Source organism: Tupaia chinensis, unplaced genomic scaffold, assembly GCF_000334495.1.
Source record: "Tupaia chinensis unplaced genomic scaffold, TupChi_1.0 Scaffold000660_1, whole genome shotgun sequence".
Taxonomy (NCBI): domain Eukaryota; kingdom Metazoa; phylum Chordata; class Mammalia; order Scandentia; family Tupaiidae; genus Tupaia; species Tupaia belangeri.
In genome coordinates, this window is record NW_006160182.1 from 57,060 (window position 1) to 67,809 (window position 10,750).

Here is a 10,750-nt window from a genome sequence, read left to right on the forward strand (position 1 = left end):
CGGGGGGTTGAGGGGGGGGGGAGAAGCAGGGGTGGGTGTGGGTGTTGTAGTGCAGAGAGAGGTACCTACCTGAAGGTTCTTCTTCTTTTTTTTTTTTTTTTTTGAGTGTTTTTCACTTTAGGGCGTGTGCGCTCGCCAGAAAGACAGAGAGAGACAGAAAGCGAGAAATCACTCCCCAGCCTGGCGCACCGGGTAGTATTCTGTCTCAGGCCTGGGTCAGACGCGATCCTGACTTCTAGGTTCCTGACTTCGCTGGACCTCAGCAGCATCACGGCGACACTGGGGCTGTCACTTGGCCTCTCTCTGTAGAAGGTGGCCCTGGCATGCTGACATCTGAGAAGGACCTGCAAGGCCTCGCCTGTCTGCCTCCTTGAGGACACCAGCGCATCCTGGTGAGCAGAACCTGGGCCCATAATGGAGCCTACATCCTGGCGCCTTCAGACAAACGTACCCGTTTTGACCACACCTAATACCAAGAGAGCTCCTGGAGGTCCCCTCAGGCACTCTGCTGTTTTTAACTTCCCATCTGCCCTGTGGGGCAGGGAGCTCTGGGCCCTGCTTATTCTCTTTTTGCCCTGTAGTTGTTTCTTTCCATCTTAGAAGAGACATTTGTCTCTCTTTCTTGCCTTTTTTTTTGGGGGGGGGTTGCTATAGCGCTCGAGCAATAGTCAGACAGAGACAGAGGGACAGACACCCCCCAGGGGGCTTGGCCACTCCTCAATCCCTTCTCCATTCTCCTCTTGGGGTCTTGGACACACATCCACAGGGGCCCAGCATGAGTTTAAGCCACCAGGTCCAGGACTTGAACTACATGGGAGTCCAGCGACCTAACCATTACGCCAACTGCTGGTCCCGAGAAAGACTGAGAGAGACAGAGAGATAGAAAGCGAGAAATCATCCCCCGGGGGGATGGCCACGCCGCAATCCCTTCTCCTCTATTCTCCTCCCGGGATCTTGGGCACGCACGCACGCACATGTGCCCAGAGTGATTTTAAGCCGCCGAGTCTGGGACTCAAACCACAGTTGACCACATGGGAGTCCAGCGACATAGCCATTCCGCTCACTGCTGGTCCCACCTACCTGAAGGTTCAAAGAGCCTAGAGGGATGGGTGGGGAACAGCCCTGTTCTTGGAAGCTTGCTCTACTGACCTCTGCCCCAGGGTTTGTGCTCCCTGGGACTCTCCAGGAAAGAAGATGTCCCTCATATCTCCAGAAAGGTCTGGGTCCCAAGGCCTGGTTCAGCATATAAAAGGGGCCATTGGGTGGGTCCTATAGGTGGCAGGTGGTTAGGGTGCTGGACTCTCACATGGCTGACTGAGGTTCGAGTCCTGGACCTGGCAGCTCTCTCTCTCTCTCCTTCTCTTGCGCGCGCACGCGTGTGCACACATGGCCTGTAGAAAATAATAGTATAATAAATAAAATAATTCTTAAAAGGAGGGGCTGAGAGAATGTGGCCCCAATTGTATGGGGGCTGTCCCTTCAGTAAATCTCTCCCCAGGAGTGAGAACTCCACCTCTCGGTTTTAGTCTAGATAGATCTGCATGTCTTCAGTACAGTGTACGGTTGAGCAGGGAGACTACCAATAAGGGCAAGGAGATAAAACTATTCTGTTGGTGCTGAACTCATTTTAAACAAGATGGAAAGTAAGGGGTTTTCTTTTTGCCAATTATCTTGGCAAAAAGAAGGTATTTCTGGTTATACTTGGCACCGCAGAGCACTGGTGGCTTTATACAGGCGTGTCATCCCCCTAAATCAAGCACATGACGTCACTCAGCACTGTCCAGCGAAGCTGTAGAGAACTGGCTGAAGTAAACTCTTGCCTGCTTTTCAGGAGCCAGTCTCCTTGTCTCTTACTGCCCAGGCCTCCCAGCCTCTCTGAAGTCTGCCGGCTTGCACACCTCTTCTTACCTTGCTCTGGATGCCTCGTGACACGGCATAAAGCCATAGATCCTGGGATGGAGTGAGGTATGGGGGAGGAGGAGGACGTGCACATACACAGTGTGTCTTTCCACTAAAAATTTGATACGTGGACCAGGGGCACACCAAGTATGAGGGCTTGAGACCAGCAGTTGGCTTAATGGCTATGTTGCTGGACTCCCATGTAGTGGACTGCGGGTCAAGTCCCAGTCCCGGTGGCTTAAACTCCCACCGGGTGCCTGTGTGTGCGTACCCAAGATCCCGAGAGGAGACTGGAGGAGAAGGGATTGTGGCCTGGCCATCCCCCCTGGGGGTGATTTCTCGCTTTCTGTCTCTCTGTCTCTGTCTTTCTGGTGAGCGCATGCACCCTATAGGAAAAACCTCTCCAAAAAGAAAAAGTATCAGGGGTCTTCACAAAGTTTGTGGGGAATGTGTATTATGAAGAAACCGTGCATGGATTTCAGCTGCTTTTTTGTATCAAAATGAACTTACATATTTAACTTGATTAAGTTTTTTTTTCTTCCACGAGCAAGAAAGAGAAAGACAGATAGCAGCCCAAGTGGGTCTTGACACTGATCCACTCAGCTTCAGCCAGCCCCAGATCGGGGGCACCTGCATGTGCCCTTCACTCATGATAGGCACACACATGCCCCCTGGAACTCAGAGTCCCACCATTTGGACTCCACTCTGAACTTTTCTTTTTTTAAAAAATAATTATTTTTATTTAACTTTATTTATTTATTTATTTATATTTGACCAGAGAGAGAGAGAGAGAGAAAGTGAGAAAGCAAGCTGCCAGGGTCTGGGACTCGAACTGCAGTTGGCCATGTGGGATTCCAGCAACTTTCACCACTATGCCACCTGCTGGCCCACCACTGTGACCTTTTGGAATTCCCCTCATAGACTCCAGGTAGAAAACAAAAACATTATTGCATGACTTGAACAATAATAAAGTTGCCAGTAAAGTGCTGTGGGACCAGAGAGGAGGGCTTGAGAGCCAGCCTGGAAGAGGCAACTTTTGACCTGAGCCTTCCAGGTGATGGAAGAAGGGGTTTTCATCACAGAGGAAAGGATGGGTGGCCAGCAGGCTGGGCTCAGGCTGCACCAAGAAATGAGGAGGAAGCTAGGAAGTGAGACGAAGAAAGATTAAGAGGAGGTGGCCAGATGGGAAAGGGAGAGCAAGATAGACGGACAAGGAGAAAAAGGAGGATCTAGGCTCAGCCTGTGGTATGGTGATTAAGGCGACTAGATCCCACATGGTTGACAGTGTAGATCGAGTCCCAGACCCATGTACATGTGTCTCCCCAAATCCTGAGAGGCAAATGGAGGAAAAGGGGGTGCGCTCTGTCTCTCTTTGAGCATGTACCCTATGTTAAATTAAAAATACAAAAACAAAAGATTTAGAGCACTATCCAGAATTACTTAAAACCAGATAAGAGAATTGCAGGCCTCAGGATGCCGTAGGGACAGATCCAATGTAGATTCCTGAGCTCTAGCATAGACCTAAAAAGTCATTCCAAGGGCCAGCAGGTGGCATAGAGGTTACATCACTGTACTCCCACGTGGCTGCCTGCAGTATGAGTCTCGGACCTGGCAACTTGAAACTTACACCAGGCATGTGTGCGTGCATGCCCAAAATCCCAAAGGGAAAGTGGAGGATAAGGGATTGTGACATGGGCATTCCTCTCTGGGGATTTATTTCTTGCTTTCGGTCTCTCTCTGTTTCTCTGGCCCATGCCCCATGGCAAAAATCTCTCTCTAAAAACAAAAAAGTCACTCCAGAATGGGGTCTAAGAGTTTGAGCTTGACCACACCCTTCCTGTCCCTGCCCTCACTATAGATGACCCTGAAACATAATAAAATGTGAGAATCTCTGTCCTGAAGAATTCCTCTGGGGCCAGCTAGTGGCATGGTGGCAAAGTTGGCTGGATTCCACATGGCGGACTATAAGGTTCGAGTCCCAGTCTTGGCAGCTTGAAAAACACACCAGGCATGTGTGTGTTTGTGTGTGTGTGTGTGTGTGTGCACACAAAATGCCACGAGGAGTATGGAGGAGAAGGGATTGTGGCATGGCCAGCCCCCACCCCCACCCCGGGGTTGCTCTCCAGTGTGTGAATGCACCCTCGAGCAAATTTAAGAAAACTGAATAACATTTTTAAAAAAAGAACTCCTCTTGGAAGTTACTTTCCGTTTTCAGAGCAAATTTAAGAAAATTGAGTAACATTTTTTAAAATAGAACTCCTCTTGGAAGTTACTTTCCGTTTTCAATCATTGAATCTGTCCTCCAGGCCTAACCTAAGAGATGAGTGACTAGGGAATTAATATAGAAAATGGAAAATCATTTTGTTTGTAGGTAGGTATCTGTAATTTGCCTTATGTTTCTTACCAACTACCCAGAAGGTAGGTAGCCATTATCATATAACCTCTTGTACAGATTAAAAATGAGCCTTGGTGGACCAGCAGATGGTGTAATGGTTGCGTTGCTCAACTCCCACATAATCGACCGCAGTTTGAGTCCTGGACTTGGTGACTTAACACTCACACTGGGTGCCTGTGAGTGTGTGCCCAAAATCCTGAGAAGAGAATGGCAGAGAAGGGATTGTGGTGTGTCCCTCCTCCCCAGGGGGTGATTTCTCACTGTCTCTCTGTCTCTGTCTCTCTGGCAGGCACACATGCCCGATAACAGAAAAATCCCTCAAAAAAAAAAAGAAGTTTAAGTCAGGTCAAGTGACTTGGGGGCCCAAGGCCATGCAACTATTAAATGATAGAAGCAGAATTCTCGCCTAGCTCTTTCTCATTCCAGTTGGAGAGGCAGCATGGTTCAGTGGGTTCCAGTCAACTTTACCACCATACCACAGGCTTCCCCAAAAGGAATTCCCTGGAGAATAGACTGGACTTTAGTTACGTATGTCACTACTTCACGTAAAGTAATAGTGTTTCCCCAGTTGTGCCTGCATAAACATTGCTCACCACACAGCTCAGTAATGGCCAGGTGATGTCAGTTCCCCTGGGGGTGTTCGACATCCTCTCCTTTTCCTTCAGTACTATCTGCCACTACCATACCCTGCGTTCTCCTCCCATGCTCTGGTGCGGCTGTTGGTGCCAGTCGCCTCAGAGCCCTCCCTCTGAGCTTTGTCCTCTGTGTGCTCTAGTTACCTCCAAGGCCTGTCACACAGCTGTCATCCTGGAACTTCCCCTACGACTTCCTGGGTTGGGGCCTCTATTTCCTGGCTTCCTTCTCTTCTTGCTTAACATACCCTCTCTTTACTACAACAAATTCTTTTTCAGTTAAGAATCTCTTTCTTTCTTTCTTTCTTTCTTTCTTTCTTTCTTTCTTTCTTTCTTTCTTTCTTTCTTTCTTCCTTCCTTTCCTTCCTTCCTTCCTTCCTTCCTTCCTTCCTTCCTTCCTTCCTTCCTTTTTTTCTTTCTTTCTTTCTTTCTTTTTAAATAATTATTTTAAAATTTGCTATAGGGTATGTGTGCTCACTAGAGACAGAGAGAGGAGAGAATGTGAGAAAGCAAGCTACCAGGCCTAAGACTGGACTGCACTAGGCTATGTGGGAGTCCAGTGCCCTAACCACCATGCCACCTGCTAGCCCCAAGAATCCCTTTCTAATATTAAAAAATAAAGTAAGAACGACTTTTGGACTGCCTCATAATACTTATTCCTTTAGAATCTATTCATTGAAATACACACACACACACACACACACACACACACATAATTATCATAAGGACATAAATGATTTTAAAAGAATTTGTATGTTACTATTAACATGTGAAACATTGTTAAGACTTTAGGCTTAAGGGTTAGTTCAATCTAGCATCACTCTTCTTGTTTGTTTAAAAGAGAGAGAGAGACGGAACCAGTAGTTGGCATAATGGCTCTGTTGCTGGACCCCCACATAGTTGATCGCGGTTCAAGTCCCGGACCTGGTGGCTTAAACTCACGCTGGGCACGTGTGCATGCATGCTCAAGAACCCGAGAGGAGAATGGAGGAGAAGGGATTGTGGTGTGGCCATCCCCCCTGGGGGGGTGATTTCTCACTTTCTGTCTCTCTGTCTCTCTCTGTCTTTCTGGTGAGTGTACGCACCCTATAGCAAAACCCTCTCCAAAAGAAAAAAAAGAAAAAAGCTCTGCATGCAGGAGGGAGAGAGAATGTGGGAGGGGAGAAAGAGACTTTTTTTTTGTAATTGCATGCATATGTGCCAGAGGCACAGCAACAGAGACAAAGGGACAAAGCACCCCCTAGTGGGGCACAGCCACACTGCAGCCCCTTTTCCTCCATTTCTCCATCTCGTTAATATTTTGGACATGTATGCACATCCACCAAGTTTGTTTTTCAAGTTGCCAGGGCCGGGATTCAAACCACAGTCAGCCAGGTGGGATCTAGCACCTCCAAACAATAGGCTGCAGAACCAGCCCGAGAGGTATTTTTGACCAGGTCTCACCATGTCACAGTTCTGTCCCAGCCTCCCAGGTAGTGAGGATTACGTGAGCGGATTAGTGCAAGCTACAGTGCCCAGCCTGTTTAGGTTGGGATGGGAACCACGCCTGAGCCTTCCATGCAGCCCAGCCATCATACACCACTCCCGCTTGTACCACTGCAGCAGGGTCGAGCGTCAGTCTCTGGTCCTCCGTTCTTCTCATTCCCGTGTCGTTTGGTAACAGAACCTTGATCTTATTTTACTTCAGGGATGAGTCTCTTCCATTCCCTGTGATTCTGCTGGCTTTGAGTGACTAGTTTAAAGCCCTACTCCAGGATGAATATATGATTACGACTAGCCAGCTGGAGTCTCCTCTTCCAAGGCCATGGTTTAAGCAGGCCAATCACAGGCCTTCTGAAGAATGGCTTTTCTCCAAGCCACTTGGAATCACCGATGGCTGATTGTAGACATGAGGCATGAGTCTTCCTAAGACTGAAGCCGTCACGGAGGAAAGCAGAGCCCAGACAAATGGGAACAGGAGAATGTTAGAGCCATGGATACAGCCAGCCTTAAGCCCGAGGCTTTCCTATGATAGGAGCTGATATGTCTGTTGTTTTTGTGAAAGCATGTTTAGTTGGATTCTTTCACGTGGAACACAGAGAGACCTAACCAATTTGGTATCTTTTTGGACTTGGGCAAGTTACCTATTGTGGCTTCCAACTGGTGAGAACAAGATGTAGTTCACAGTTAGCGGTAAGATTTAGATAACATGCCTGTACACTCACTGTGTGATCGCTCTTAGTGATACAGTCATGGGGGAGACAGAAGATTTATCTGCTTTGCAAACAGTGCCTGGTACATTCATGCGTTCTAAGTCCTCCTGCTGTAACTGGCTTTATTTATCTTTGTTTTGGCGATAGAGTGTGTGCACTTGCTGGAGAGAGGGAAAGTGAGAAATTACCCACCAGGGAGATGGCCACGTTGCAGCCCCTTCTCCTCCATTCTCCTCTCAGGATTTTGGGCATGCGTACACACATGCACATGATTTCCAAGCCACTGGGTCCAGGGCTTGAATCACAGTTGGCCATATGGGAGCCTAGCACCTTCACTACCACACCATCTGCTGGCCCCTGTAACTGGCCCTTTACGGACATGTAGGCTGGGAATCATTGCTGCAGAGGTTGCCTTTTGAGCAGTGTATTCTTTTGACTGTCCTCTTGGCCTGTTCTCTGAGAGCAGTTTGGGGTGTGTAGTTCCCCTCACCCCATTTTCACCTTAACTGTCCTGGATACAGATTACTTCTAAGCAGGGTCACTACTCCCTCCGTGACATCAATTCTCAAACTTGCTCAGGAGGCAGAGTGCTCAGAAGTCATGGATTCTTTTCCTTTCTTCTTCTTTTTTTCTGAGATATTTTTGCTATAGGGTGTGTGCACTTGCTGCAGAGACAGAAAGCAAGAAATCACCCCCAAGAGGGATTGCTACACCAAAATCCCCTCTCCTGCATTCTCCTCTTGGGATCTCAAGCATGTACTCACATGTGCCCTGCATGAGGTTTAAGCCACTGGGTCTGGGACTTGAACCATTATCGACTACGTGGGATCCAGTGATGGAACCATTACGCCATCTGCTGATCCCCGGAAGCCAGGCATTCTACAGAACACTTTTTTCTGTTATAGACCTAGGAACGACCTCACCAACAGGAACTATGGCTGTTGTTTGTTCATGAGAAATAGTCATAATAATCCATGCACATTAAAAAAAAGTGTGTGACAGCTGGCTGAGTTCCTCTGCTGTTTACTAACTCACTTTGTTGCTTGAGAGCTCAGAAGAGCAGAAAAATGGTGGCAAGAGCTAAAATAATTAAGCCATGAAAAAAATAAATAAAATCATGGGATTTATTAGCTTACATTGTTTTAGGCAACTGTGAAGGAATTTGCCAGGAACCACTGTTCCCAGTGCAGTGACTCAATATAGGAATTCCTAATTTGCTTTTGAATTTTTTATCATTATTTAATTTTATTTATAATCATCATTTTTAAATTTGACCAGAGAGAGAGAGGGAAAGTGAGAAAGCCAGCAGCCAGTCAGAGACTCAAACTGTGGTCAGCCACGTGAGACCCCAGCGCCCCAACCACCACGCCACCTGCCAGGCCCACTAATTTGTTTTTTAAATATCTGTTACAGGGCTAGCTAGGTGGCATGGTGGTTAAGGAGGCTGGATCCCATATGGCCAATGGCACATTTCAAGTCTCCGCCCTGGCAGATCGAAAAACATGCCAGGCACATGTCCACACGAGCCCATAAAATCCCGAGAGGAGAATGGAGAAGGGATTGTGGTGTGGCCTTTCTCCCTGGGGAATAAATTCTCACTTCCTCTCTCTCTGTCTCCAGTGAGCACACACGCCCTGTAACAAATTTTAAAAAAAAGGTAAAAAGCAGAAGGGTATATTACATACAGCCTCCCAGTCCTTCTCCCAGAAGGCAGCCACCGTTACCAGTTTCTTGTGTGTCCTTCCAGAGCTTTCCTGCACGAGCTTTGTCCACCAGGGCTGTAATGATGAAAGCTGTCTGCCGTGCCCCACACTGTGGTAGCCACCAGCCACGTGTGACTACACAGCACTTGAAATACAGCTAGGGTGACTTGGGAACTGACTTTGTGTAATTTGGATGAATTAAACTTTACACTTAAATAGTCATATGTGGGTAGTAGCTACTGCACCATGCAGTTCTGAGCAGAGAACACGCAGCGCACAGTAGCATAGCGTACGCACCAGACGACATCTTACTTTCTCCATGAAACACCCCTATCTGTCTTGGAGATCGCTTGCTCCAGTCTTTCTCATTTTTAAAACTGCTGCATAAAAATCTCTTGTAATCCACAAAGGTAATCTTTTACCTAGCCTGGAGGACACACTGTAAACTGTCCACATGTGTCCTCACTAAGACAGCTCACGCAGCCCTGGGTTGTCTGCCTCTCCACTTTGACCAGACAGGGCCTGGGTAGCTTGGCACTGATCTGCTCCTACTGGGGACTGGGGGAAATAACATACCATGAGTCACTACTCTAAAATACACTCTCCACCCTCATGGCCCATGCCTGACATTCAGTGGTGACAGTGGCGTTCTTTAGGGTTAATCACAGCTCTTTTTAAGTGGTTCTCTTTTGAAGAGCAAAGTCTCCTAGCAAAGGCAGCAATTAAGAAAGAGCATCTGGGGCTGATGTTGCTTCCCCCACCCCCGGCTAGGAGCGCCAAGGGGCTTTGTGGAGCAATGGGGACTCCGGGGGTGCATCTCACTATCCTCAAACTTGTCCTTCAGTCCATGTGGATCCGTGACTACCTTTGTGCCTTCAGATAGCTTTCCTCGTAGGGGAATTCGGGGGCTGAGAATCTTTCCCGTTTCAAAAGGCCTCTAAAAGAATGAAATTCCACTGATCGGTTTTGGTGTTTAGCCCTGTATAAGCCCTTTCTTCTGGAGATGCCTATGGGAGGCAATAGTCCGGGGGTTGATGTCACATCTGTCCCAGCTCTAAATGACAGAGTATGGGGTGGACACTCAGCATTACTAAAGTGCTAAAATTCAGGAAGTTTCTATATTTCCTAAGGAATCATGTGGGGAAAATGAAGGAACAGTCTACAATTCACCCGGTAATATTCCTGAGTCATTCCTGAATACTAGGCTTGGTGCTAGGCATTGGGAAGAGGGAGTGGGGGCTGCGAGAGGAAGGAGGTGTAACTCTTGCCTTGTCAGGGCCCCTGACCTCATAGAGAATTGTGGTTGTCTTCACAGTGGTAACACCACCTTTCACTATGCTGTCTTTCCAGGTCGCCACTGAAAGAGTGGACTCAGGTTGAGTGAACCTCTAGACCAGGGCTCATCACGTACTGGGGCAGATGGAAGTGTTGGCTCCAAGTCCTGACTCCTTCCTGCATCCATACACTGCCATAGTGCATGTGGTTGGTATGTACTTTCCCATCCCTTGGCTCTGAGCTTGCTCATGCAACGTGCCTGGCCCATGGAATGAAGCAGAAATGAAAGTGTGCCTGTTCCGAGCCTAGGCTGGCTGAGGCTTCCTGAGCTTCTGCTGGTGAGTCCTGTGCTCCCACTTTCGCCATGAGAAGGGCTTCTCCTGCCTCTTCAGTTGAATGGGCACACATGAAAGAGAGCAGCCTGGCTGTCTGGAGATGTGCAGAGAAGCAGAGCCAGCCCAGCCAGCACAGCACTAAAGCACAACCGTAGCACCGGCATGCGGGCCTGCAAGTCATCGTCCCAGCCCCCTGAGCTTCAGGATGGTATTGCCTGTCATGCCAGTAGCTGGCCAATGTGTACAGCCATTCTTTCAGTGTTTATAGGTGCAGCTGCCACAACAGAGACCCAACACAACAGTGGGTTAAATAAGATTG

General features: G+C 48.1%; 1 long non-coding RNA gene across 2 annotated transcripts in view; it reads left to right on the top strand.

The window, feature by feature from the left end:
* LOC102491933 (uncharacterized) overlaps positions 1 to 10,744 on the top strand; it is a 12,836-nt gene extending 2,092 nt beyond the window's left edge. For both annotated transcript variants that reach the window (XR_336214.3, XR_336213.2), the window contains 2 exons: positions 240 to 392; positions 10,172 to 10,744. This is a non-coding gene — a long non-coding RNA (uncharacterized LOC102491933). The remainder of the gene's footprint in view (positions 1 to 239; positions 393 to 10,171) is intronic.
* The last annotated feature ends 6 nt before the right edge of the window (positions 10,745 to 10,750 follow it).